Source organism: Podarcis bocagei (assembly GCF_964188305.1).
Source record: "Podarcis bocagei genome assembly, chromosome: 3".
NCBI classification, from domain to species: Eukaryota; Metazoa; Chordata; class Lepidosauria; order Squamata; family Lacertidae; genus Podarcis; species Podarcis bocagei.
The window spans coordinates 2,534,496-2,561,706 of record NC_138127.1 but is presented as its reverse complement, the minus strand read 5'-3'; the positions used below and the strand labels follow the sequence as shown (position 1 = coordinate 2,561,706).

The 27,211-nt window shown below is 41.9% G+C and overlaps 1 long non-coding RNA gene across 2 annotated transcripts; it reads left to right on the top strand.

Moving 5' to 3' along the window:
* The first annotated feature begins 797 nt into the window (after positions 1 to 797).
* On the top strand, positions 798 to 21,426 carry LOC308584516. Of its 2 annotated transcripts, none has more exons than XR_014006874.1 (3): positions 798 to 1,510; positions 13,992 to 14,076; positions 20,599 to 21,426. It is a non-coding gene; the product is annotated as an uncharacterized lncRNA (long non-coding RNA). The 2 variants fall into 2 exon arrangements; XR_014006875.1 differs by lacking the exon at positions 13,992 to 14,076 and adding an exon at positions 3,199 to 3,312.
* Positions 21,427 to 27,211: the final 5,785 nt, after the last annotated feature.

Sequence of the window (27,211 nt, the reverse complement as noted above, 5' to 3'; positions counted from 1 at the left end):
GTTTTGTTTTCGCGCGGAAGTTTAGACCTGGAAAGCCTCGGTAGCAGCTGCGCCGTTGCAGGGCAACCAGCGCGCCCTGGCCGGCATTTCATCCGCCCACGTGCCCTTCCGGGCGGCCGCCATTTTACTATAGGCATTCCACGTGGGAAGTAACTTTACAAACCCTCCCTTTTAAGCTTAACCGGCGAGAAAACCAGGGGGATAATTAACGTTCATAAGGGGTACGTGGGGGAATGCCTGCAGGTTTTGCTCTTGAGGCTGCGGGATTTTTCAGTGTTAAAGGGCTAGCGTTAAGTGTTTTCGCACGTGTTCGTTGTCGCTAGGCAACGGGAACGCATTACGGCCGCGATTTTGATTGCCCACGGGGCCTTGCGGCGGCAGCCATTTTAGGAGAGGCAAAACCACGTGGGAGCTATCTCCTTTTTGGGTGACCCCTCACTTTCTCGTTGGTTATAAATTCAAAAGCAATATAAGCAAAGGAAATAAACATAGGCAATATAAACAAAGGATGATGGCGCAATTAAAAGAGCCTAGCTTAAATAAGAGCGCACAAGGGGCTGCAGGGAGCCCTTCCTCTTGGTGCATAAGCTTGTATAGAGCTGGCTACAGCATCTCTGGCTAGGCTGATCTTAGAATTGATATCCTATAATTAATTTGACTGCTTTTGTTTATACTTACACTCTTGAGAATTTCATTAGTCAATTCATAGTTATAAGGAAAAAGATATCCGGGTTTTATATCATTTGATTTATTAAAGGGCTTCTTCGCCTGCAAAATAATCTTTGCATACAGGCCAAACAGGTTTTGCAGGGGGCTTGTGTGCTGTTTTGAATACCTGCACCAAACATTTGACCAGAGGCAACTGAAATCACGAGAGAAGTATGTGGCAAAGGCGACTGCTTTCAATTCACTGTAAAAATGTGCCTTGTGACTATTTGCATCAGTATATGAACTGACGTTATGCTCTTCATTGGCACCCATCTGTCTTGGGAGACAATGGAAGAGAGAGCCTTTGGGGGCAAAGCCAACATTATGTTATGGTTTTATTTATATTCCGCTTTCTTTTGCCGCCGAAACAGTGGCCGTATGAGAGAAAGATGCAATCAAAGTATGGAAATGCAATCAAAAGGTAAAAGGTAAAGGACCCCTGGATGGTTAAGTCCCATCAAAGGCGACTATGGGGTTGCGGTGCTCATCTAGATTTTAGGCCGAGGAAGCCGGCGTTTGTCCACAGACAGCTTTCCAGGTCATGTGGCCAGCATGACTCAACTATTTCTGCCGCAAGGGAACACCGTGGTGGAAACCAGAGCACATGGAAGTGCCATTTACCTTCCCGCCACAGTGGTACCTATTTATCTACTCAAACTGGTGTGCTTTCAAACTGCTAGGTTGGCAGGAGCTGGGACAGCAACAGGAGCTCACACCATTGTGGGGATTCAAACAGCCGACCTTCTGATCAGCAAGCCCAAGAGGCTCAGTGATTTAGACCACAGCGCCACCCGCATCCCAGGTACAACCCGATCGTCCACTGTATAAATGCTATGAAATAAACCAATAAGCTGCCCACACACCCCGGAAACCACCACCAATATGTGAAAGTTCTTACTTGTCTTCATGGGTAGAGCTAGCTGGCCAAACCTGACACTTCCAGCAGACTGCTATTCTGCAGGTGAAGCAGGAAAGATAGTATCCACCTCCCAGCCAGCGATAGTCTTGCTGCTGTTCCTTGCCTCCTGTCAGTTATGGGGTTGTTGGTAAATTTTGCATATGTGTCAGATCATGGAAAGGTAACAGTAAAAGCATACTGTATAGAAGGGATAAAATGCAAAAATGTTTTACAAGTCAATTGCTTCTTTTTTTTGTTTTGCATTTTTTCTTCTATGGTATGCCTAGTATACTTACAGTGGTGCCTCACAAGACGAAAAGAATCCATTCTGTGATTCTCTTCGTCTAGCGGTTTTTTCGTCTTGCAAAGCAAGCCCATTGACAGATTAGCGGATTAGCGCTATTAGCGGCCTTTAGCGGCTTATCTGCTGATCGGATCAGCTGATAAGCGGCTTAGCGGCTTAGAAAAAGGGGGGGAGGGGAAAAAACCAGCAGGAACTCGCAAGACATTGTCATCTTGCGAAGCAGGCCCATAGGAAATTTGTTTTGCGAAGCACCTCCAAAACGGAAAACTCTTTCGTCTAGCGAGTTTTCCGTCTTGCGAGGCATTCGTCTTTCGGGGCACCACTGTATTTCAGAGCTTTCCTGGAATGTTTTTTACCCGTTCCTATCCTTCTCCAGCCACGCTTCAACCTTATTTACCTTTGGCTTATTTGTATGTCTGTCCGTTTGTTTACTTGTATTGCCATTTTTACCCTGCCTTTCTGTGGCAAGCATCTGCAAGGCAGTTTACAGTGCAAAAATCACCGATCAAAAAACGGGTTGAAATGCGGTCAAAGCCATAACAGAACAGCAACGTACTCTATAAAACATCATAGGTTAAGGTAAAGGGACCCCTGGCCGTTAAGTCCAGTCGTGGACGACTCTGGGGTTGCAGCGCTCATCTCACTTTACTGGCCGAGGGAGGCGGCATTTTCCGCAGTTTTTCCGGGTCATGTGGCCGGTATGACTAAGCCGCTTCTGGCAAAGCAGAGCAGCGCACGGAAATGCCATTTACCTTCCTGCCAGAGTGGTACCTATTTATCTACTTTCACTTTGATGTGCTTTCGAACTGCTAGGTTGGCAGGAGCAGGGACTGAGCAACGGGAGCTCACCCCGTCGTGGGGATTCAAACCGCCGACCTTCTTATCAGCTAGCCCTAGGCTCTGTGGTTTAGACCACAGCGCCACTCACGTCCCTTAAAACATTATAGTGCACAGCAAAAGGAAAGAAAAACTTTTAAGGAAAAGGCGCCTGCCTGAAAAAAAAAGTACAGTAAACCCGCAACTTATGTGCATTTAACTTGTGTGTGTTCAGCTTTATGCTCTTTGTAAATTTTTAAAAAAGAGAGAAAAGGGCTGCGGCAGGTGTCCAGGGAAAAAGACTTTGACCATTCTGCCCACCACTGAACCCAATATGTTCTGACTATACGCAATTTTGGCTTTAGGCATGATCCCTGGATTGCTACTCCCACATAAGTTGTGGGCTTACTGTATCTGAAAGATCCCATTTCAAAACAGATTAAAAAAACTCTCATTGTTGGCTGTTCTACAGTTTGGGTGCCCCGATGGCAAATGCTCTTGCTCAGATCCCCCATACTTGGTGTGGCGAGGGGACCATGCCTTCAGAAACGGAGCACAGATCTCATGGAGGCTCATACAGAAGAAGGTGAGTTGCTCTCAGGAACAAATCCAATTCAATATGCATCATGCCAAATATATTTCCTGGCCTTACTAAGGGAATCCTGTCCATTGTTTTACTGCCAAACAAGACTGAAGACGGGAAGACAGTTCTTTGTAATGGCAAAGATTCCTTTATGTCTATACTGCAAAGCCACTAATTGAAGAAGAAAAGTGAGAGGCTTGGCTCCAGACCCAGGCATGACGATGACCGGGTTTGGATGTAATGTTAAATCATACTTTTGAGATGGGTATTTAAGCCCATTTTATTCAAGTGGGGCATTAAAAAAATGTTTTGTTTTTTTTCTTAAACCTTGGAACTCATTCACTTGGTACTAAATTATGATTTAGTGTTACATCTGAATGCAGCCATTATGTGGAGAGAGATGGGCTACAAGTTGATATGTACTCATTTAGCCCACAATTACTGGCTGATCCCGTGATTTCATGGGTTCACTTCCTCCCCCCCCCCCCGTTTACAATATCATAATCTCCCATTCCCTTATTCTTTAGAGAAATGAGAGCATTATTATTTTTCCATATACAGAAGAATATTGTGTCCTGAATACTGGGGGAATTTGGCGTTTTTGTAACGGCATCAGGAGGAGTTATGTATGTTCAGATCATGTGCGACCAACATGCTGCCATAAACTGTGCAGATCATCCCCAAGAGATGGTCGGACGGAATAATTCCACCATGTTGTTGGCACATATTAACATCAAGGAGACAGCAATAAAAAGGTCTATACTCTGATCCCATGGCAAGAGCTCTGGTTTCACAGCAGCCTCTTTACTGCATAACACTTTTATGACTAAGTAAAAGCTAAAAGTAGCAACTTAAGCATTGGCGAGTAATGGTTAAGGCAAACTTGATTCCTGACTCAGTTATATTCAGGTAAATGACAGGCTGAGTTCTCATCACTTTTGACTCTCCCACTTAGTGCAAACATTTCCTGACTTATTTTAAGATCGGGGGTTATTATATATGACTTTAGAGATGACTGATGTCCTCCAGTGGTGTCCAAATGTTTTCAATTACCTTTGATCCAGCAGTGGGGATTATCATTTCACTTCTCCTCCTAACCTCGTGTTCTTTCATACTTATGTCAGAACTGGTCTGCAGCTATTCTCTCAACTACACTTTATTAAATCTGCTTCTCCCTCAGAGACATTTCACAAAGCTGTTTTAAAATATACAGGGGGGGCAATCCAGATAATGTTAAATACACTTCAGTACCCTTGAAACCAACATTGAATGTATGCTTAGATCCCATTAGTTTCAATTGGAAACTGGAAATCAGGAGCCCAGATTTTACACTTCCTGGGCAATACCCAACTAAGGAATACTCAAAATAGATGTGCTGAAACCAGTGGACTGGATTTCAATAGGTCTACGGTATGAATAACATTTCAGATATTGATTCCTTCCACAGTTCTATTTTCTAATGACACATACAATACCATCCTAAAGCTGCAATCCTATAATACCTACCTGGGAGTAAATCCCATTGGGAAATACTTCTGAGTAGACATGCATAGGATTTATCTTCCAACTGAGTACTTCTAAGTAGGGTAAATGTTTTAAGTAAATATTGGCAATTATCAGAAAGTTAAAAATGACACTTTTTAAAGCTAATTTAAATGCCATTGTTTTCATCAGGACTAAAATGTGACTAACAGTAAAAAAATCTTTGCAAGTTTACTTAGAAGTGAAGTCCACTGAGTTCACCAGGGCTTACTCTCACATGAGTATACATAGAGTATACCTTGAGTCTCTGTTAGGGGAAAAGGTGGGATACAAATAATAATAATTAGGATTGAAGAGTAAATTTCTCTAGACTGGGCCCAAAAATGCACCCCAGGCTGCTACTAGAGTTAATTCTCTCTGCTTATCCATCCTGGAAAGTAGCAAAAGTGATTAAGAAGCATTATCAAAATGAGAGTGAACGTTAAAGTGGGGAGGGGGGGACAACCTCCAAACCCTCTCAAATAGGAGAAGTGGAAAGAGAGTTAAGAAGGGAGTTTGAAACATAGAATTCTCTATTTCAGATTTTAAAAACCTTTTTTCTAAGATTTCTCCTACACACACAAAAATAAAACCAGCAGGGGCACAAATGCAATTTCCTGTCCTATCTTTTCCCCCAGTTCATCTTCTGTCTTAGCTATAGTGGTTAAACACTACAAGAGGTTTTCATCAATAATTAACAGTTTGCGAGAAATGTTAAGGCTTTGCTATGATGAACTACCTTAATTGTCAAGAACAGACCTATACTCCACCAACAGCATACAAATCAATATGGCTAACCTGATCCAAAACACCCACCCACCTCACTCACACACGAAAACAAAGATCACCACAGCCAATCACAAGCAAACAATCACACCCTAGGCCAACCCCAACCTCTCTCAGCACCAAAGGAACACAAGTGAACAACACAAGCAACGCTGACACCAAACCCTACATACATTAAACATAATAGAAACACCGCCACCCGACCCCACCCCCATCCATCTTCCCTTTCTCCACCCCCTTTTTCTTTTTTCTTCTCTCCCTAATGCCTCAACAAATGAAACTGATTTGTAAAAATGTTACATGGAAGAAAGAAACACACGAGGCATTACACTTCTGTAAAACAAGAAAATCCTTAATTTTTTTTTTTTTTTTAAAGAACAGACCTATACTCCAGACTTTTTTTCAGGGGGAACTCACTAGAACCCAGTTCCAGCACCTCTTGGGTGGGTGCCATTGCCACTCTAAGAGAAAGAGGGAGATGTTCATGGTGAGTTCCTGCACCTCTTTTTCTAGAAAAATAGCACTGCCCATACATGGATGGCTTGTACACCCCAGGTAGTGTGGTTGCTGACCTTGAGCCAGGCATCCTGCAGAGTGAAGTCAAATGGGCCTTAGAAAGCACTGCTAATAACAAGGCCAGTGGAAGTTGTTGTGTATTGAGTCAAAGGATTGTATATCTGTATTATTATTGTCTGTATTTGCATTAGGGTAGGCCTTTTGGTTTCAAAGGGTACAGCTACTATTGGTTCATTTAAGCTGCTGTATTTGGATCCTCTGTCTTATTGGTTTCCTCCAAAAGGCAGGACTGTGATTGCCTGATATCGTTCCCTCCAAAATGTATCCTTTCTAGCTAAGTTCCCTGTCCCTATAAATGTAGCTTTCCCCTCCTCAGTCTTCAGTCTTGTTTGCCTTAATAAAGAAGCGTTACTAGAGAACTGTCTCCAGCATATTGTGTCAAGAGAGCTGAAATCACAAACCCCACGTCACAACAGAAGTGATGGTATTCCAGCTGAACTATTTAAAATTTTAAAAGATGATGCTGTTAAGGTGCTACACTCAATATGCCAGCAAGTTTGGAAAACTCAGCAGTGGCCAGAGGATTGGAGAAGGTCAGTCTACATCCCAATCCCAAAGAAGGGCAGTGCCAAAGAATGCTCCAACTACCCCACAATTGCACTCATTTCACACACTAGCAAGGTTATGCTTAAAATTCTACAAGGAAGGCTCAAGCAGTATGTGGACCGAGAACTCCCAGAAGTGCAAGCTGGATTTAGAAGAGGCAGAGGAACCAGAGACCAAATTGCAAACATGTGCTGGATTATGGAGAAAGCTAAAGAGTTCCAGAAAAACATCTACTTCTGCTTCATTGACTATGCAAAAGCCTTTGACTGTGTCGACCACAGCAGACTATGGCAAGTTCTTAAAGAAATGGGAGTGCCTGATCACCTCATCTGTCTCCTGAGAAATCTCTACGTGGGACAAGAAGCTACAGTTAGAACTGGATATGGAACAACTGATTGGTTCAAAATTGGGAAAGGAGTACGACAAGGCTGTATATTGTCTCCCTGCTTATTTAACTTATATGCAGAATTCATCATGCGAAAGGCTGGGCTGGATGAATCCCAAGCCAGAATTAAGATTGCAGGAAGAAATATCAACAACCTCACATATGCAGATGGCACAACCTTGATGGCAGAAAGTGAGGAGAAATTAAAGAAGCTTTTAATAAGGGTGAAAGAGGAGAGCGCAAAATATGGTCTGAAGCTCAACATCAAAAAAACGAAGATCATGGCCACTGGTCCCATCACCTCCTGGCAAATAGAAGGGGAAGAAATGGAGGCAGTGAGAGATTTTACTTTCTTGGGCTCCATGATCACTGCAGATGGTGACAGCAGTCACGAAATTAAAAGACGCCTGCTCCTTGGGAGAAAGGCGATGGCAAACCTAGACAGCATCTTAAAAAGCAGAGACATCACCTTGCCAACAAAGGTCCGTATAGTTAAAGCTATGGTTTTCCCAGTAGTGATATATGGAAGTGAGAGCTGGACCATAAAGAAGGCTGATCGCCGAAGAATTAATGCTTTTGAATTATGGTGCTGGAGGAGACTCTTGAGAGTCCCATGGACTGCAAGAAGATGGTTGGATAGTGTTCTCGAAGCTACCAGCATGAGTCTGACCAAAATGCGGGAGGCAGTGGAAGATAGGAGTGCCTGGCGTGCTCTGGTCCAGGGGGTCACGAAGAGTCGGACACGACTAAACAACAACAACAGCATACTTGGTGCATTTTCATGGAATGATGCCATCTACCATCCCTTACTGTTAAAAGCATGCTCTACAAAGCTGTTAAATCAGAGTACTTTGATAACTGCCAATTTTATTCTCTTCAAGGAAACAGGACAACAGGACTGAACTGAAGGGTGTCCAGAGGAGGGCAACCAAAATGGTCAAAGGCCTGGAAACGATGCCTTATGAGGAACGACTAAGGGAGCTGGGCATGTTTAGCCTGGAGAAGAGGAGGTTAAGGGGTGATATGATAGCCATGTTCAAATATATAAAAGGATGTCACATAGAGGAGGGAGAAAGGTTGTTTTCTGCTGCTCCAGAGAAGCGGACACGGAGCAATGGATCCAAACTACAAGAAAGAAGATTCCACCTAAACATTAGGAAGAACTTCCTGACAGTAAGAGCTGTTCGACAGTGGAATTTGCTGCCAAGGAGTGTGGTGGGGTCTCCTTCTTTGGAGGTCTTTAAGCAGAGGCTTGACAACCATATGTCAGGAGTGCTCTGATGGTGTTTCCTGCTTGGCAGGGGGTTGGACTCGATGGCCCTTGTGGTCTCTTCCAACTCTATGATTCTAAGATTCTATTTATCTTGGTTCTGGATAACAGCCTAAGTGATTTATTCAATGCGTTTTAGAGAGCCTTGCTTATGACAGGCTCTGTTAACACAAACGTGAAACGCAGTGCCACAATCCAGCCAGGAGTTTCCAGAACACTTACTTTAGCTAACATAAAATAACTTTGTACCCAACAATGAGCAATTAGATGTCCACTCTGCTAAACACCTGGACTACAAAAGGTGCTGAATCACTATCTTTTTGTAAACAAAATTTACAAAATAGGGACAACGGAGAGGGGATTATTGCATCTGGATTTTTATTAACGCAACGATTCCACCTCCTTATGCTTTAGCGCTAAATATATCTTTATGGTACTCACACTCCACCTTGGTGATGATAATGCTCTGAATTATTTTATGCGACCAGCTGCTTTTGTTTTTGTACTCCTTATCACTTCTACAAACCAGGGACATATTAACTGTTATCAGGTATCGCAGTACAGTGTGGCACCCCCCCTTATTCTCATTAAGGTTTTACATTCTCAAGTGGGGGGGGGCTTGTTTTCTCTTGCTCAGTCACTTTCTGAGACGTGGCAGGAAGCTGTGTGTCAGCAATATTATATTTGGTTTCAAACATCCCAGGGGAGAGGGTGATTTTTGAAATGAGCTCAGAGTATAATGGATCCCATGGCAGAATGAAGCTTTCACAATGTACTGTACTGTGGTTGGGAGGAAGTCAGTATTCTGTCGCTTATCTAATCAGGTATGATACACATTTTTTAGGATTGCTGTAAGTCTATGCTGACTTGAATGAAGGCATAATATAAGACCAAGAGGTTTGTCTTTTAAACATCTGGGTGTCCTAGGCTAATAAGGTTCTGATCTACTATGGAGGACAAGGCAGTGGGGACCACTTCACATTCAAAACACACACACACTCACACCTCCAGCCACAGCTATTAAGATAAGCTCAGAGAGTCCTTTTCACATGTACAGTACCCAGTCTGAAGGGCTGGAACACACATTTTGTGTGTTCTTGGTGGCTATTTCAGTTGTAGGACTCTTGTCCCTATAAGTCCACAGAAGTCCATATTCAAATGAGTTTAAAGGAATGGGGAAATTCATACAGGAAGTTAATGTACTGATTGATTAATCAGTTAAAGCCCGTATGGATAATCGACTAAGTTTAATAAATAAATCTCATATGGAATCTGCTTACAAAATCCCAAGAGCCATCTTACATTATGCTTGCAGCAGCAGCCACTGCAGCCCATCTCCTTCCTCCATGACCAGGATTCCTAATTTTTGGTATTTCTTTCCCATCTCCTCCCCAATCTGTATGTACTATTCTGTTCTTAGTTAAAGGCTGCATACACAACTCTCTCTCCTCCCCCCCCCAAAAAAATATTCAGGGATTCTTTCTCTGCGGATTTGTTCCAGCTAATTTGTTAGTTTTTACTCTAAACTGCTATTTTTAGGAAACGCGGGTATAATTGCAGATTGCTTGTTTCAGAGGGTGGAATTAATTTCGCTGCATGAAAACATGCTAAATTTTCCTAGTAGCATATTTTCAGTCTATATATAACATGATGCATTCCAAGGAACAAAACATACGTTCGATAGCTGGAGGGGAAATTTATGGCATTGCATGTTAAATAAAAACACTTTCTAATGCAGATTTCCAAAACAGAAGGCAGCATTCATAGGCAAACCATTCCCTGTGTATTTACCATGCTATTTTGGCATCAGATCTGTAAGGAAAGGGAAATACAACAAACAGCAGCTAGAAAAACTGATGCTCCAGAGGAGAAAACAATGTGGGTTCCTATTCTTAGGCTACAGTATGTACCCATTTATAGCACAAAAAAATAATAATTTTTCCTTACCTGGAGACATTCACACTTGTCTCCAACGTTCTGCTTTCAATCTAGATTGATTCTAGATCCCACTGTACATAATAATGATATTATAATAATTTATTATTTATACCCCGCCCATCTGGCTGGGCTTCCCCAGCCACTCTGGGCGGCTTCCAAGAAAATATTAAAATACAGTGATACCTGCAGCCATTCGGTTGTCTTCTCAGTTTTGTGTGCCCGTTCATTTCAGTGAAGAGTGTGCATGCAAAGGAAGGCATGTAAAGCTCAGCTCCTTCAGTTTAAATGAGCTTGAAGGTTCATACAGGAGGTCCAGGGAACTTCATGTATTCATTTGGTCACCTGCACTCATTACTACTTAATGGACTCTATGGGCATGACCCAACCAAAGTTAAGAACTTTGAATTTAAGTTGAGGGACTTCGTTGAAATCTCTTCCCCTGAAACCCATGGCATTTGCAAGGGCTCAATTATGCTTTGTGTTCCACTCACATCACATCAGCTTATCGTGACCAGTGCTTGCTTACTAAATAAATGCTAAACACATTGTGGTTGTTTTCCTGTGGTTGGTTACCTAGGCTGGAGTGCTGAATCCCTTATATCTTGCAGGTGCCATCCCCACCCTCATCTTTGTTTTGTACACAAAAGCCATTCCAGTTGGCAAATATGTGCAGCGCAATGGCCCCGTAACATATTGACACATCAATCTAAAGCATTACTCGACACCAGAAAAGGACAGTCCTCCTAAATCATGGCCCTTAACTTGCTCAATGACTGCTGCAGTGATCTGACTGCCACAGCGCTTGTTACAGATCTAGATCAATACCTTGTGGAGGCTTAGGGTGCACAAACTGCATTTCCTTAAGCGCATAGTTGCTTAGATCTAGCACAAAAAGCATTTGGCATTAATCACCTTGGCAAGCTGGATATATGTTTCAATCAGACCTTTTGTGTCAAGGCTACAAAGAACGTCAATGCCACCCTTAACTCCCACCACATGCTGGTTATCAGGCAATCTCGGAGAAACAAATCTTTTTATTAACCAAACAACCTCCTGGATCTGACCTGAGAACAACAAAACATTAAACAAAACCCCATAGCCATGCCAGCCAGCATTCTTTATCCTTATTCAGAAGAATGGAAAAATGTATCATCTTTGTTTTCCAATGCATTTGTGAATTCTCAAAACAAAAATATTTTAACATTTTAAATCTAATCAGAACAGGCAAGGATACATAACATGTAAAATATGCGTCCTAAATCCCAACCATCAAATCAGTTTATCTGAGGTGGAGAAGAAAACAAAAAGCATAACAATACCAATCAAACATGCATAAACCCCTCAACAGATTCCCTCAAAATTATCCAGAATTATCCCCGAAAGGGTGGAGGGTCGAATCTCTTACGAGCCTAAGTGCATAATGAAAACCTTATATTCATCTAAATTTTGAATACAGATTAAAAATAATGGAAATGGGGATTCCCTGAAAAAGTCATTAGTTCTGGGGATCACAAATTTTAATGATCTTTGTTTATTTGGGTCACTGAGTAACTTCAAATGAAAGCTAAGTTAAAAATTGATGGGAGCACAGTTCCTTATTTCTGAAATAAAAGTTCACTATTATATAATTTTACCAAACCATCCCTTTGGGCTTCTTATTTGAATCTGACCATCCGAAGCCTAAGTTTGTTCAGTAAGTTCAGCCTCAGTTTGTTCTGTGCCCCATCTCTAAAGTGAAGCTAATATATTAATACATGATATTAACAGTTTCCTTTCTACCCCTTCAGGCACTCCCCTAATAGTTTAGCTTTATTACTATACTGGCCAGAGTCCATAACAGAATCGCAAAAACACAACCCATACATAAAATGGTTAAAAATATTACTCATATCTGAGAAATTGTTTCCCAGAAGAAATGTGAGGTTGTTCTTATTACTGTGATGATGACTGCAGACTCTCTAAATCATGCAAAAGATTTGGCTGGGTAGTTCCATTCAATATCTGAAATTCTTCCCCTTTAGGGTCTGGCCTACTTTTTAAGACATCCTTATCCTTAGCTTCAGAATGCTCCCTTATATTCTGGGTACTTTCAGACTGTTAGCATTTTGCAGGAGGTATTCAAGCACAAACAGAGAAATATGGCTTTGCGAATTAAAATGTACTAAAGTGCTCTGTTGCCCCTGGTGCAACAAATTCACTTCAAATAAAACTGGACCGTTTGCAGTTTGGAAGGTGACGGGGAATTGCAATGAAAAGTGTGGAGTGAATGAATGATTGACAGGAAGATGTACAAAGACCCTGCCTGCAATTGCTGCAAGCCCTGGGAGTGACCACAAGCCCTACCTGCTTCCCACATACCTTCTGGCTTCCTCTTTCTTCCCTGTCCTTTGCACCCTGGACTCTCTCACTCTCTGAAGGGATGCAAAGCAGGCAGATGAAGCAGGAATGGAGAGACAATGCACCCTCCCAGTGACCCCACCCTCTCTGACCTACTGGATTGTTGATTGAGAGGCTTCATTGCAACAAGCAAAAGACAAGAGATTTACAGCACCTTTTATTATCTGAATTTCCCAGCTGCTCAGTTAATTTATTAACAAGAGCAACTCCTGAACTTTAATCTCATCCTTGAGTCCAGCGCTGCAAGTTTACATTTCCTTCTGCACTTTTTCTGTGCAGAAAAGGTGCTTATTTGCAAAAGCCATCACATCGTTACTAATAGCTTTACTTTTTGCAGAAAACTTAGCCAAAGAAAGCAATTTTGTGGTTCGAATCCCCGCGACGGGGTGAGCTCCCATTGCTCAGTCCCTGCTCCTGCCTACCTAGCAGTTCGAAAGCATGTCAAAGTGCAAGTAGATAAATTGGTACCGCTCCGGCGGGAAGGTAAATGGCGTTTCCGTGCGCTGCTCTGGTTTGCCAGAAGCGGCTTAATCATGCTGGCCACATGACCTGGAAGTGCTATGCCGGCTCCCTCGGCCAATAACGTGAGATGAGCGGCGCAACCCCAGAGTTGGCCACGACTGGACCTAATGATCAGGAGTCCCTTTACCTTTATTCTGCTCTTTCAGCTGAAAGAAGCTCAGACATCTCAGTGATAAGACAGCCCATGCTCTCAGGCTTACAACCTAAATGGCACCACATAAAAATGAGACGTATGGGTTGGGTGAGGGAACACTAGTTCTTGAAACAATATTGAAAGGAGAAATTTGGAAAGGAGCTACCATACGTTGCTGGTCTTTCAGCAGAGCCCTGGTGGCTGTTTCCCCTTTTCTTATCTCCCCAAAGTATCCAGTCAAACAACTGAGTTCCCTCTGCTACAGAAACTGTCCTGAAACTAATTTTGGGTCTGGTCAGTACCCCTGAAATAGGGTCGCCATATTTCAAAAAGTACAAACCAGGACACTCCTGGGTTTTTTAAAAAAGTTGTTTAGCTTAGGCAGCCCTACCCTGTAGTAAACAGCCTAGAAGTTGGTTACAGAATGGGCTTGATCCCCATATCGGCCACCTACTTGCAGGGGGTTGGACTAGATGACCTGCGGAGGTCCTTTCCAACTCACCATACCACACCAAATTCAAAAAACAAAAGGCAGATATAAATGTAACGCAGACATAAATAAAAAATACTGTATAGCAAATTAATCCAATTGGGTATCTTTCCCACAGACAGATCTAACAGATCCACTGACAAGAGCATTTTGTTGTAAAGGACGCGTCTCTTATTAAGAAATGAGTGCCTTACACCTACAAGGTTAGAACCAATCCATAAAATCAATTGTTATTGTTTGTTATATGAAAGCCTTACTTTCCAATGTGTCATCATGCCTTGCAAGACAAAATATCTGAAGCCTTGGCAGTATATGCTATTGTAAAACCTCGGGGTTTTTTGTTTTTACTGTTTATTATTCTGGCAAGGGTGTTTATGGCTCAGTGACTTCGCCCAAACAAGTTTCAGGTTTGCTAACAGTCATTATTTTGTCTTCAGGGTGCAATTTATATACATTACAGGGAAAACAAACTCCAGTTGGACCAACGTTAAATATATTAAAAGGCACTTTTAGAAATGTCCAGCCTTGCAAGCAATCTTATAAGTGGAAAGTAACCAACTCCTGAATCAGCACTCTGCTAATTGCTCTTTGCTGGATATCTTCCCTGTAATAAGCACAGGGTAAAGGGGTGCCATGAACATAACTTCTGTAAAATGACTGGAACTGTATCGCATTACTTGCTCAATCTGCAGGTTCTGTGGTTATTGCCCACCAGCAGTTGGTCACTTTGTTTGTATACAGCTTTTCCGTATACACTACAGTGGAAGCAGTTCGCAACAAAGCATGAAAAAATCCAACAGAAATATACAAAATGCAAATGCAGAAACACTACATTATCATTCATATTGTCCCTCTATAAGAGACAAAACAATCTCATAGTAAGTACCTAACAAAAAGCACTTCTAAATCAAAATAAACTAATTAAAATTCATGACTAATAAGAGTAAAGACACCCTTCTGATCTAGGAGGTAGCAGCAATAGAATAAGATATTTTAAAAGGTTGAAAAGAGAGGCACCCAATACTGGGTGCTGCAGAAGCCCCCTCTGTCCTCTATGGTCAAAAGCTCTCTTCTCTAGCATGTCTGTCCATCATCTTGTTACAACCATACCTATGAATGCTCTGTTTGATTAAAAACAGGTGGCAGGGGAGGCTTGGTTTCTCCAGTGTGGATACAAACAACTAATTAAAACAGGCACCTTCAGTGACCACATACCAATGACACCCATGCAAATTACAGTGGTACCATGGGTTAAGTACTTAATTCATTCCGGAGGTCCGTTCTTAACCTGAAACTGTTCTTAACCTGAAGCACCACTTTAGATAATGGGGCCTCCTGCTGCCGCGCCGCTGGAGCACGATTTCTGTTCTGATCCTGAAGCAAAGTTCTTAACCTGAAGCACGATTTCTGGGTGGACGGAGTCTGTAACCTGAAGCTTATGTAACCTGAAGCGTATGTAACCTGAGGTACCACTGTACAAAGTTGACTGCAAATACCTACAAACAATTTGCACATGTGTTGCTGATCAATATGTTTCGGCTAATTATTGGACTTCAGATGCTGTTGGAGTAGAACTCTCATCATTCCTGATCCTTGCCATGCTGGCTGGTGCTGATCCGAGTTGGAGTTCAACAATAACTGGAGTGCCGCAGGTTCCCTACTCCTTTGCCAGGCTGTCATCTGCCAATGATTGATAAAAAAATGTCTCACTAAATGAATCCTACTTCCACAACCAAAACGTTGACTAAGCTGTATTCTTGCTCAGTCCATGAGAGAATAGGAAATTTTGTATAGAATAGCAATTACGTAAATCCAAGAACACATGTTGTGTTTTCTGTTCTGAAAGAGGTATGTTTGAATTAATTTTAATAGATAAGTAGGGCTATAAACTATTAAAGAATTTGCTATTGATCATTTTGCATGCCAAGGAAGTGATTCATCAGTTGATCAAATCATTATATGTAACTAAATCTGCATATTAACCAAACCTCAATGACAGCACCTTTAGAGATACTGAAGAAGCAAGAATGACCATAACTTAGAATACTCCTTACTACAAAGCGGCAGTGGGGCGGGGGAATCTTTAATGCTTTGTTTATCACTCTTGGGTTGGAGTGTTGTTTGGGACCTTTTGTGGGGGTTGCTGATGCTGGTTTTTTTTTTTTGTATTTCTATTTTAGATCTTTTTGTGATTTATGTGGAAATAGTTCAGTTTGTTTTTTGTGTTTTTAATGCTCTGTTTATTGTTTATGACTACTTTTGTCACGTTGTAGTTATGTATTTTTTTCATGCTGCAAGCTACCTTGAGCATGGTTTGAACTAAGGAAAGGTGGCATACAATATATATATATATGTATGTATGCATGCATGTATGTCAATACCTAAAACAGAAACCAGAACCAAAATAATCTAAAACAACCATAAACAAGTGAGCTCTTAAATCAAAACCCTCCAATTAAAGTTGAACCTTGCAGATTAAAATTGGTCCATTGGATTGGTTAACTAAAACCTAAAAGACGCACTTAGTTAGAAGGAAGCCCATTGATTTTAATGAGATTTACTTCTGAATAACCATACATAAATTTGCTCTGTTAATCTACGAGTCTATTGATCACAATTTGCAGGCCTAATTATTCACAGTGACTACATTTGAATGGCATGCATGGTGCAATGTGAATAAGTTGCAGTAAACCTTGGGTTCACATGCTACCGCTCCACTCGTCCTGTGTGGTCAAGTGGGAGTCTGGAAACTTTCATTTCTGCTTTTGTTTAACTGTAGCTTGTGTCTGACTCTGAACCAGCATACTGTGGTTAAGAATACATGAACTATGGTTTGTTTGAAACAAACAAACTTGAAACCACAGTTCTTTGTACTTCTGATATATGGCACATGATTTTCATTGCAGCATAGACTCGCAGAACATATCATAGAAAGAATGTTGTACTATATTTAAACGTTACAAAGAGTCTTGTGGTACCTTACAAAACTTAACAATTTTTGCTTTAGTCAATAAGGTGCCATGTGGCACTTTGTTGCTTTTGCTATAACAGACTAAGAAAGCACATCCCAGTTCTTGAAGCATGCCATTTTATATTTACAATAAAAATAGTGAATTGTTTGGCAGGTAATATTGTATTCATGATCTTTTACAGTTTCGGGGGGGGGGTGTGGCAGGGGTATGCACACCCCTAAACATTTTGTGAATCTTTGTACTTTTGTCCATTTACTGTATTTATTTTTCCCCGATTTGAACTATAAAATGGTGATTTTCTTGAGTCAAAATGAGAGTGCCCCTAAACATTTTGGCACTGATCCTTTATAAGGAAAATGAAAGGCAGCAAATGAAATTTCTCTGAGCATTCAATGGGTTGAATCTAGATCTTGCCACCCCTAGTGTAGACCTATTGAAATCAACAGGATTCAAATTAGTCATGACTAACTGGTAAAGGTAAAAGGACCCCTGACCATTAGGTCCAGTTGTGACCGACTCTGGGGTTGCGGCTCTCATCTTGCTTTATTGGCCAAGGGAGCCGGTGTACAGCTTCCAGGTCATGTGGCCAGCAGGACTAAGCCACTTCTGGCGAACCAGAGCAGCGCACGGAAACGCCGTTTACCTTCCCACTGGAGCGGTACCTATTTATCTACTTGCACTTTGACGTGCTTTCGAACTGTTAGGTTGGCAGGAGCAGGAACCGAGCAACTGACTAACTGAAGTCCCTTTAATTTCAGTGTGATCCAAGTCTAGATCCAACCCAACATCTTCCTGCAAAGATTTTTCTTCTATTGATGGTTGGGGTTTTTCTAGAAACAAACATCCAATAATAAGATGAAGAGGTCTTTGAATACCTGCAGAGGACTAAATAAAGCACAGTATGATTCTATTGCAGCAACACAGGCAGCTGAGTGATATGGTCAAATTCTGTACCAGGCGATGGAAGAACCAGTTGTCAAAGATGCCAGATTCAATCAAGAATATATTTGGCTTGAAGTGACAGGTGTCAAATATACAGAGAACATGGGAAGAGAACCTAATTTCTTCCTGACAGAGAAACAAAAGGGGTCATAAAAGAGAATATTACTACTAGCCTTTCAGCTAAATGGTAGCATTCAGATTCTAGCCAGCACCAGAGAAATTCAGTTGACATTACACCTGAATGCTGTCTCTTTTCCTGCCAGCAAAGATGATGAAAGGAGGAAGATGAACTGTAGAGGAAAATACACTACACATCCAATTTCTTCAACCTTTCCTCATAGGCTGGTTTACAGACCCCTCACCATCTCCACTGCATACGTCTGAACACATTCCAGTTTCTCGATATCCCTCTAAAATAGCAAAACCCAGAAGGATACAGGGAGGAATTCGACGTCATGCTCTTCGGATTGCTGTCAGGGTAAACAGGGGAGCATACCATTTGGGGGTTCTCCTGACTCTCCAGAGTGGATTTAGGGGAGGCATAGTGCAGAGAGAGCCATTGCACTATGAGAAGCCCTTGTGCTGGCTTCTACTAGTGTGCCAGATTAGTTGCATCATATAGCCCACACTGTACCAGCTTCCCATGAAGAGTATCACAGGGGATATTGTAAAAAAACTTGCTAGTAATTCCATCAAAAAGGGAGAAAAGGTTAGTCTACCACAAGGGTGTCCAGGCTTTTTTCAAAGGGGGCCAGATTTGATGAGGTGAAGGGCTGTGAGGGCTGACCAAAGGGCCAACCAAAGTTGTTGACTTTTTTAGGATTGAAGTTGCTGAGGAGCTTTTTTTAGGATTGAACTACCACAAGGGCTGGATTAAACCGACCAGCAGGCCGGATTAGGGCCCCAAAACAGACTTTGGACATGCCTGGTATAGCATGACATATTCTTAAGAAACACATACAGTGGTACCTTGGGTTAAGTACTTAATTCGTTCCGGAGGTCCATACTTAACCTGAAACTGTTCTTAACCTGAAGAACCACTTTAGCTAATGGGGCCTCCCGCTGCCGCTGCGCCGCCACTGCACAATTTCTGTTCTCATCCTGAAGCAAAGTTCTTAACCTGAGGTACTATTTCTGGGTTAGCGGAGTCTGTAACCTGAAGCATATGCAACCTGAAGCGTATGTAACCGGAGGTACCACTGTATGAGCTCCTTGTAACCATAGAGGGCTTTCCCCCTAAATATGTAGAGACAGTGGGCAATGGATTTTGGGTATAACATCAAGTATGATGCTTGGGTGAAATTGTGGAATGAGAGTTTAAAACTCACAGCATGTAGCACCTTAAAAGAAAATGTACTGAAAATGATGTACCTCTGGTACCTAACACCTGTCAAGCTAGCAAAAATGTATAAGATGAGCAGTAAAATATGTTGGAAATGTAAAATGAAGGATGGAGATTTTTTCCACATGGGGTGGACATGTGAGAAAACAAAACAATTTTGGGATTTGATTTATAATGAACTGAAAAAGATGTTCAAATATACCTTCCCAAAAAAGCCGGAAACTTTTTTGCTAGGCTTGATGGGAGAGGAAAAAGAAAAAGTAGACCATTTATGTATGCTATGACTGCTGCTAGAACTTTGTTAGCCCAAAAATGGAAAGTACAGGAATTACCAACAGTGAAGGAGAGGCAGACGAAGATGGTGGATTACGCGGAACTAGCAAAACTGACCTACAGGATCCGTAACCAGGAGGAAACAAAGTTCTGAAGAGAGTGGAGTAAATTTGCGGAGTATATAAGTAATAACTGTATAAGTCTGAAGATATTAAAGGTAAAGGTGCCCCTGACCATTAGGTCCAGTCGTGACCGACTCTGAAGTTGTGGCGCTCATCTTGCTTTATTGGCTGAGGGAGACGGGGTACAGCTTCCGGGTCATGTGGCCAGCATGACTAAGCTGCTTCTGGCAAACCAGAGCAGCGCACAGAAACACCTTTTACCTTCCCGCCAGAGTGGTACCTATTTATCTACTTGCACTTTGACGTGCTAGGTTGGCAGGAGCAGGGATCGAGCAACGGGAGCTCACCCCATCGTGGGGATTCGAACCGTCGACTCTCTGATCAGCAAGTCCTAGGCTTTGTGGTTTAACCCACAGCGCCACCCACGTCCCCTGAAGACATTAGCAGCACTGAAATAAATCTTAGGATGTGGACTGGATATTATCGTGAAACTGTGGAAAGGGGATTGTAGTAAGAAAACCTGCTGAAGGGAGGGAGGGAAGTCAGTGCTTGGCAGAGTGTTGAGAAAGAAAGTGGGTATATGATCATGGAATAGTATTGTATTTGGTTTGTTTATATGAAATGAAAAATTAATAAAAAGCATTTAAACAAATATGTAGAGACTGATCTACATATGATCTATTCTAAAATTATTATTTTTTAAAATTCCAGGTATTGATGTTAAGCTGACTGGTTGATATTTACCTGGCTCCTGGTTCTTCTATCTTTCGAAGGTCAGGACTATGGGATGGGTTTTAATGGGTAGGAGAGGATATATTAATTGCAATTTATCCTTCCAAGCGCCTAGGTCTGTGGGTTGAACAGTTTCAAAATCCCACCCTTGGCAGCAAAGTTAAAAAGGATAGGAATTAAGCTGCAAAGCCTTGTTTTGAGCAACTCCAGCTATGAAATAAACTGGCGCCCCTTTCTTACCCCGCTTAATAAACAATCAGGCATACTTTACTTCTAATGTTGCATTGGTTCACAGCAATGACAGCAGTGAAAACTATTAAGGCAGAATACTTCTATTTACAGGATAACCAGCTTCAGGCATGCACCTAAGGCTGGAGCAAGCACGGACATGTCTGCATCCTTCAAAGATCAAAGGAAGAAAGAGAGGAACATGGAGTACTATATGCTCCTTTCTCTTCAATATAGGAGGGGAAATGACATCACACAGAGCCCTCTCTACCAATTGCATTTCTATGGTTTGAGTATCTGCCTATCAACAATACAGCTCTGTGGACTTAGCCCCTTCTCATGCTAACTGGTAAGAATATGCATTTGTTAGGTTTGGCTGCTAAACTCCCACAGGGACAACATTTATCCACCTCCACTTTCAATCTCACTGCACTTTGCTCATTCTCCGGTAATTTTTGAAAATGATAGACAGACACTGCAAGATCATAATTCAGAAGTGTCAGATGCAATAGCACTTCGTATTGTGGTGGTAACCCGGAAAATGGGAATTGAATTTAACAAGCCCAACTTGGGACATATGGTTCCCCCTGAGGGTTCTTCCACAGCTTTTGGGTAGCATGAACACCAGGGAATTGCTGCATAACTGCTAGTCTCCCCACAGGAAAAGATGAACCAGCTGGAAAAGCTTTAGCGATCTTAGCTATGCCTCGGGGAACCTGCGTTTGTGTTCACAGCCAATAACCTTATGTTAGTTGGGAAGCTTTCCAGTTCCTCCTCACTGTTATTGTTTGGTTTCCCTCATTCCCTAGGAGATTAAATACAGGAAAATAGGATCTAAGCTGATCAAATTCAGCAGGCTGCTTCGGAGATTTTTTTTTATCCCTTTTGAGGTTACCAGAAGAAAGGTATATAAAGGATATATTTCCTGGTTCCTACACAAAGAAATACATTGTCAAACAAAGATATCATGCTATTTTGCTACTTTTTTTAAAAAAAAGATTATTCAGAAATTTCCAGGTTATTACAATGAAGAGTGTAATTGTTTGAAATCAATAATGGTTCTTAATAAAATTAGTGTTGGAAAATTCATTACTTTGAGGAAAGGGGAAAGGGTAGGATGAAGGAGAAAAGTGTTTCCCTTGAACTCTCTCTCTCAACTCCATACAGAGAAACTGCCCCTCTTGTGCTGCAGGATGTCTTTATTTCATCCCCCCCTGCCTTTGGCTCCAAGACCAAACACAGCAAGACAAAGTTCATTACCGGAGTCCTAGTTTTATTTTATTCTATTAGAACTTTGAGACAAACTCTACCTAAGCCCTGCTAGCTGCTAACAAGGCAGCATACTAGTGTGAATTTTCTGCAGGTGGCCCTGCTCAGTTACTCAAGTTGCTTTTGGAGAGTAAATAACACTTCCCTACTCCTGAATTCCCAGGCATAATATGAGCATTAAATAAGACACCCTGCCAATCCCTACAGTTATGTTACTTAGCCGTTATAATGCCAGAGTAGGAAGCAACTGAGGTTTGGCATGACTCTGCGGTGGAAGGGAATTATTTAAGCTTTAATCAAAGTTGATCTAAAGTGATGTGTATAGAGAGGAATTATTTTGAGTTTTCCCTAAAGGGATAGGTTAATTTACTCAACCCTAATGTTTCTCTTAGAATTAGCTGCTTCTTATCTGCTATCCCCATGGAGAAAATTAAAATATATGTCTGAAAAATCTGATGTCTCCTTCACTGACTGCTAGTGAAAATCATAAAAGATTTTTTTAAGATATGCATAATTTGACAATGGAGTAGCATTTCAGGAACAAAGCAGGTATCAAGTTTTTGTTTTAGTAAGCCTTTTGTTTTAGTAAGCCTTTTGTGTTCCCATTTTGTATTTTTATGCTGTGAACTGCCCTGTGATCTTCAGATGAAAAATGGTATACAAATTTAATAAATAATATGAAAGGTGGTTGCTGCGCCAGGCAGCAAGTTCAGGGTACTTGCTTGGATTCACAGCAAGGTTCAAAATTCTCGCAGATGTTCAAAATTAAGTGGCAAAAAGAGAGTGTGTGCTCAATGCATTAGCTGGATTACTTTTTAATATATTTCCCTTACAGAGCTACACTCCCTATAGTTCCTGGGAAAATGGATTGTTAAACCACTTTGTGAATTGCGGCTGTGTGCAGGGAATAGGAGTTTCCTAACAATTCTCAGCATCTTTACCAAACTAAATTGCTCTGCGACCCCGTCGAAACCGGGCCCCTTGGTTTACTGAGGAGCTCCGGAAAATGAAGCGGGATCTCAGACGGCTAGAGCGAGTATGGCGACGGACTCATGATGGAGCCTCAAGATGGCTATGAAAGCTGCTAAGAAATCTTACTTTGCAGCTTCCATTGCATCCGCTAGCTCTCGCCCGGCACAACTTTTTAGAATAATTAGATCAATAACATCCTTAGGAGGACAACCAAATTTAAGCACAAATTCGACCCACAGCTGTGAGGCATTCGCGAGCTTTTTTGCGGAGAAAGTCCTGTTGCTCCGCCGTGACCTCCCTGCCAATTTAGATACAGTGACTGAACTGGAGGCCCCTCGACTGACTTCAGGTCCAATGTTGGACCATATCGATCGGATACTCCCTGCTGATGTGGATAGATTCCTCCAAGTTGGTAGGCCCACCACCTGCCTCCTTGATCCGTGCCTGTCTTGGCTGATTAGGGAGTGTCCAGATGTTGCGCGGACCCCCCTGGTTGAAATTATCAATTTGTCCCTTGACACGGGGACATTCCCAGGGGAACTGAAGGAAGCAGTGGTATGTCCACTCTTAAAGAAAACTTCATTAGATCCCTTAGACCTATCCAATTACCGCCCAGTTTCAAATGTTCCATATCTGGGTAAGGTAATTGAGAGAGCGGTTGCTGAACAGTTTGGTAGGTTTCTGGAGGAAACATCGGCTTTAGATCCATTTCAGTCCGGTTTCTGTCCTGGTTTTGGGACCGAGACAGCTCTGGTTGCCCTAACAGACGATCTCCGTAGACAGCTGGATCGAGGCGGGTCAGGACTGGTGATCCTTTTAGATTTGTCAGCAGCCTTTGACATGGTCGATCATGATATTCTGGACCACTGCCTCGCAGACGTGGGGATACAGGGCATAGCCCGTAACTGGCTGTGCTCTTTTATCTCTGGTCGGGGACAGAGGGTGGCACTAGGGAGGGAAATGTCGTCGCGCCACTCCTTGGTGTGTGGAGTGCCGCAGGGTGCAATCCTCTCCCCAATGCTTTTTAACATCTTTATGCGCCCCCTTGCCCAGATTATCCGGAGCTTTGGGCTGGGTTGTCACCAATATGCTGATGACACTCAGCTCTATCTGCTGATGGATGGCCACACCGACTCGGCCCCGAACGCACTGACGAGATGCTTGGAAGCTGTGGCTGGATGGTTTCGTGGGAGCCGATTGAAACTAAATCCTTCGAAGACAGAGGTCCTATGGCTGGGTCGGGATGGCATGGGAATGAGGGGCCAACTCCCTTCTCTTGCGGGGGCCCAATTAGTGCCATTGCCTTCCGTTAAGAGTTTGGGTGTAATCCTTGACACCTCCCTTTCCATGGAGGCGCAAGTTACAGCAACAGCCAAGGCGACATTTTTCCACCTTCGCCATATCAAGCAGTTGGTCCACTACCTTTCCCGCCCCGACCTGGCCACAGTGATCCATGCGACGGTCATCTCCAGGCTTGACTACTGTAATTCGCTCTACACGGGGCTGCCCTTGAAGCTGTCCCAGAAACTCCAGTGGGTGCAGAATGCTGCAGCGAGGCTCCTCACGGCGTCTCTGCCATGGGAGCATATTCACCCAGTGCTTTTCAAGCTGCACTGGCACCCGGTAGAGTACAGGATCAGATTTAAGGTCTGCTTTTGACCTTTAAAGCCCTTCACGGCCTAGGACCCTCGTACCTACGGGACCGCCTGTCCCGGTATGCCCCACGGAGAGCCTCAAGGTCTATAAATAGCAACACCTTAGTGGTCCCGGGCCCTAAGGAAATTAGACTCTGGCTCCGGTCTGGTGGAATGCTCTGCCTCATGAGACCAGGGCCCTGCAGGATCTGATTTCTTTCCACAGGGTCTGTAAGACAGAGTTGTTCCGCCTGGCCTTTGGCTTGGAGCCAATTTGATTCCCTCCCTCTCTTTCCTTTTTCTTTTCCTTCTCCTCCTGCGATGAGGCTGCATTTTAATATTTTAATGTGTCAATATTTTAATGTTGTATTTTTAATGTTGTTTTTAAGTTGTAATCATTTAACTTGTTTTTATTATTGCTTGTAAGCCACTCTGAGCCCGGCCTTGGCTGGGGAGGGCGGGGTATAAATAAAAATTATTATTATTATTATTATTATTATTAAATTTCCCAGGATTCTTTGAACAAGGCCATTACTCTTTTAAAGTAACTTTAAATGTAGAATGCACTGGGTAACTAGAACTAGCTTACTATAATAGCAGTTTTCAAACCTTCATTATATTAATGCAAGGTAAAGGTAAAGGGACCCCTGACCATTAGGTCCAGTCGTGGCCGACTCTGGAGCTCATCTTGCTTTATTGGAAGCATAAAGATAAAGAAGGTACTTTTTACCACATGTGGTGGACATGTAAAATAGCTAAAGACTTCTGGGAAATGATATATAATGAATTGAAAAAAATGTTTAAGATAACTTTTATCAAAAAACCAGAAGCCTCCTTACTAGGGTTAACAGGGGATGAAATATCAAAAGATTTAAAAAGACTCTTTATGTATGCGACAACAGCCGCAAGAATGCTACTTGCCCAGAAGTGGAAGGAAGAGAAAGTCCCAACTAAAGAAGAACGGATAACCAAGATGATGGACTATGCTGAAATGGCAAAGATGACCGTGAGGATCAGGCACCAAGATGACAAGAAATTCAGTCAAGAGTGGAAAAAGTTTATAGAATATCTGAAAGCCCACTGTGTATGCTTAAAAACGTTAGCAGGATTGTTGTAACACTTATAAAGTAATATGAGTCAAGGTAAAACAGGAGATAAAATGGATTAGAAAAATGTAATTAGATGTAAAAAAAATGGGGGGGGATTGAAAACCGGGGGTGGGGGGGGGGAGTCTGAGGGATTTAAGTAATCCCAGGAGTGTAAAGCTTGAAAAGGATGTGAATGTATAAGAAGACTGTTTAAAAAATGAAAATAGGATATATATATATATCTTTCTTTCCATAGGATTTTTCCTTTGGTAGAATTCACTTGGTTTTCAGTTAACTGCAAATGTCAGTGGAATCGAACCATTTGCATGCAAATTTTTGTGTATGAAAATGGAAGGAATAGTCTAGTTCCAAAAATAATGCAATCCAAATTAATGTGCCTTTTTTTGAGTTGCTGGCAGTTAATGTTGGCCTGGGAACTGTATTATCAATTCCTGCTGTGAGAAACGATATGATAAACTGCCACTTCGCTGTTGTGGATTAATTAAGAGAAAAATTAAAGAAAACTACCTACATAAAAAGCCATGTTTGTCTTTGGGGTTTTGTAAAACTGATACAAGAAAACCACTGTAGAAAAAACATTTTGCAAATTGTTTAATCTAGTTCAGCAACACTGTGTCACTGACTAATTTATTCACGTCTAATAGGTGTTTTTGCAAATACCATAGACTTTTGGATGCCTTTGATGGAAGGCCAAGGATTAAAAAAATAAATAAATCTTTGCATTGTGTATTGCTCACATCCTCTCCTAAAGTAAGTACAACTGCTTGCCGTGGGTCAAACTGCAGATATTTCACCACACTGAAAATGTAACTCCTGTCCATGTTTGTAGTAACAGCACAGTTATTCATTAATGAAATTTTTTATATCATGCTTTCCACAAGACAATGTACCAGAAAAGGTAAACTCCTAATTTTATGGTCTATCTTCATAGGCTATTCAGCTGACAGTCAAGATTTGTTTTTATCATCTTGTATAATGGCCAGTATATTAGTGCTTGCAAGCATCATGGCAATGTTTAAAACCTGAGATTCCTAGGCCCCCATGAATTGATTCCCTATTTCTAATTATTGATTTCTTGTCCTATGACATCCTTTATTCTTCTCTTTTGCTATTTAGGCAATTCTCTAAAGTATATTGTTTTGCGGGGAGCCATAGAGATATGGCCATTTTCACTACAGTGATCCTTCCCAACCATTTTTCACAAATTCTGAGGCAGAACTGGGTTGTAAATTTTAAATAACAACATTGCTGTGCCTGCCCAGTTGGATCAGGGCTGAGACACAGAGCACTGGAACTTTTCTTTATGATAAAGGAATGCTAGAATACCAGAATAAACAACCAGGCCAGAAATGAAGGTTCAAAACTTTATGTGCCACAAGGACTCTCCAGCTCTCTCCTGCCATTTCCGGATTTGAATTAAAATATTTATTTATTTCCTACCACCATATAGCTGCTCTGAGCCCGGCCTTGGCTGGGGAGGGCGGGGTATAAATAAATTATTATTATTATTATTATTATTATTATTATTATTATTATTAGTGTACATGGTCGCAAGTGGGTTGCTTGTGTGTAAGTAGGGGGGGGGAGAACGCCTGTATAATACAGAATAAATATATCATAAGGGTATCTAAGAAACACTAACACATCAGGTTGTCAAATACATATGCTGTCCCTAGTGTTTCTGCTTGTTAGGGCTGCCAATCTGCTACAATCTTGTTTGAAAATACAACATGATTTTTAATC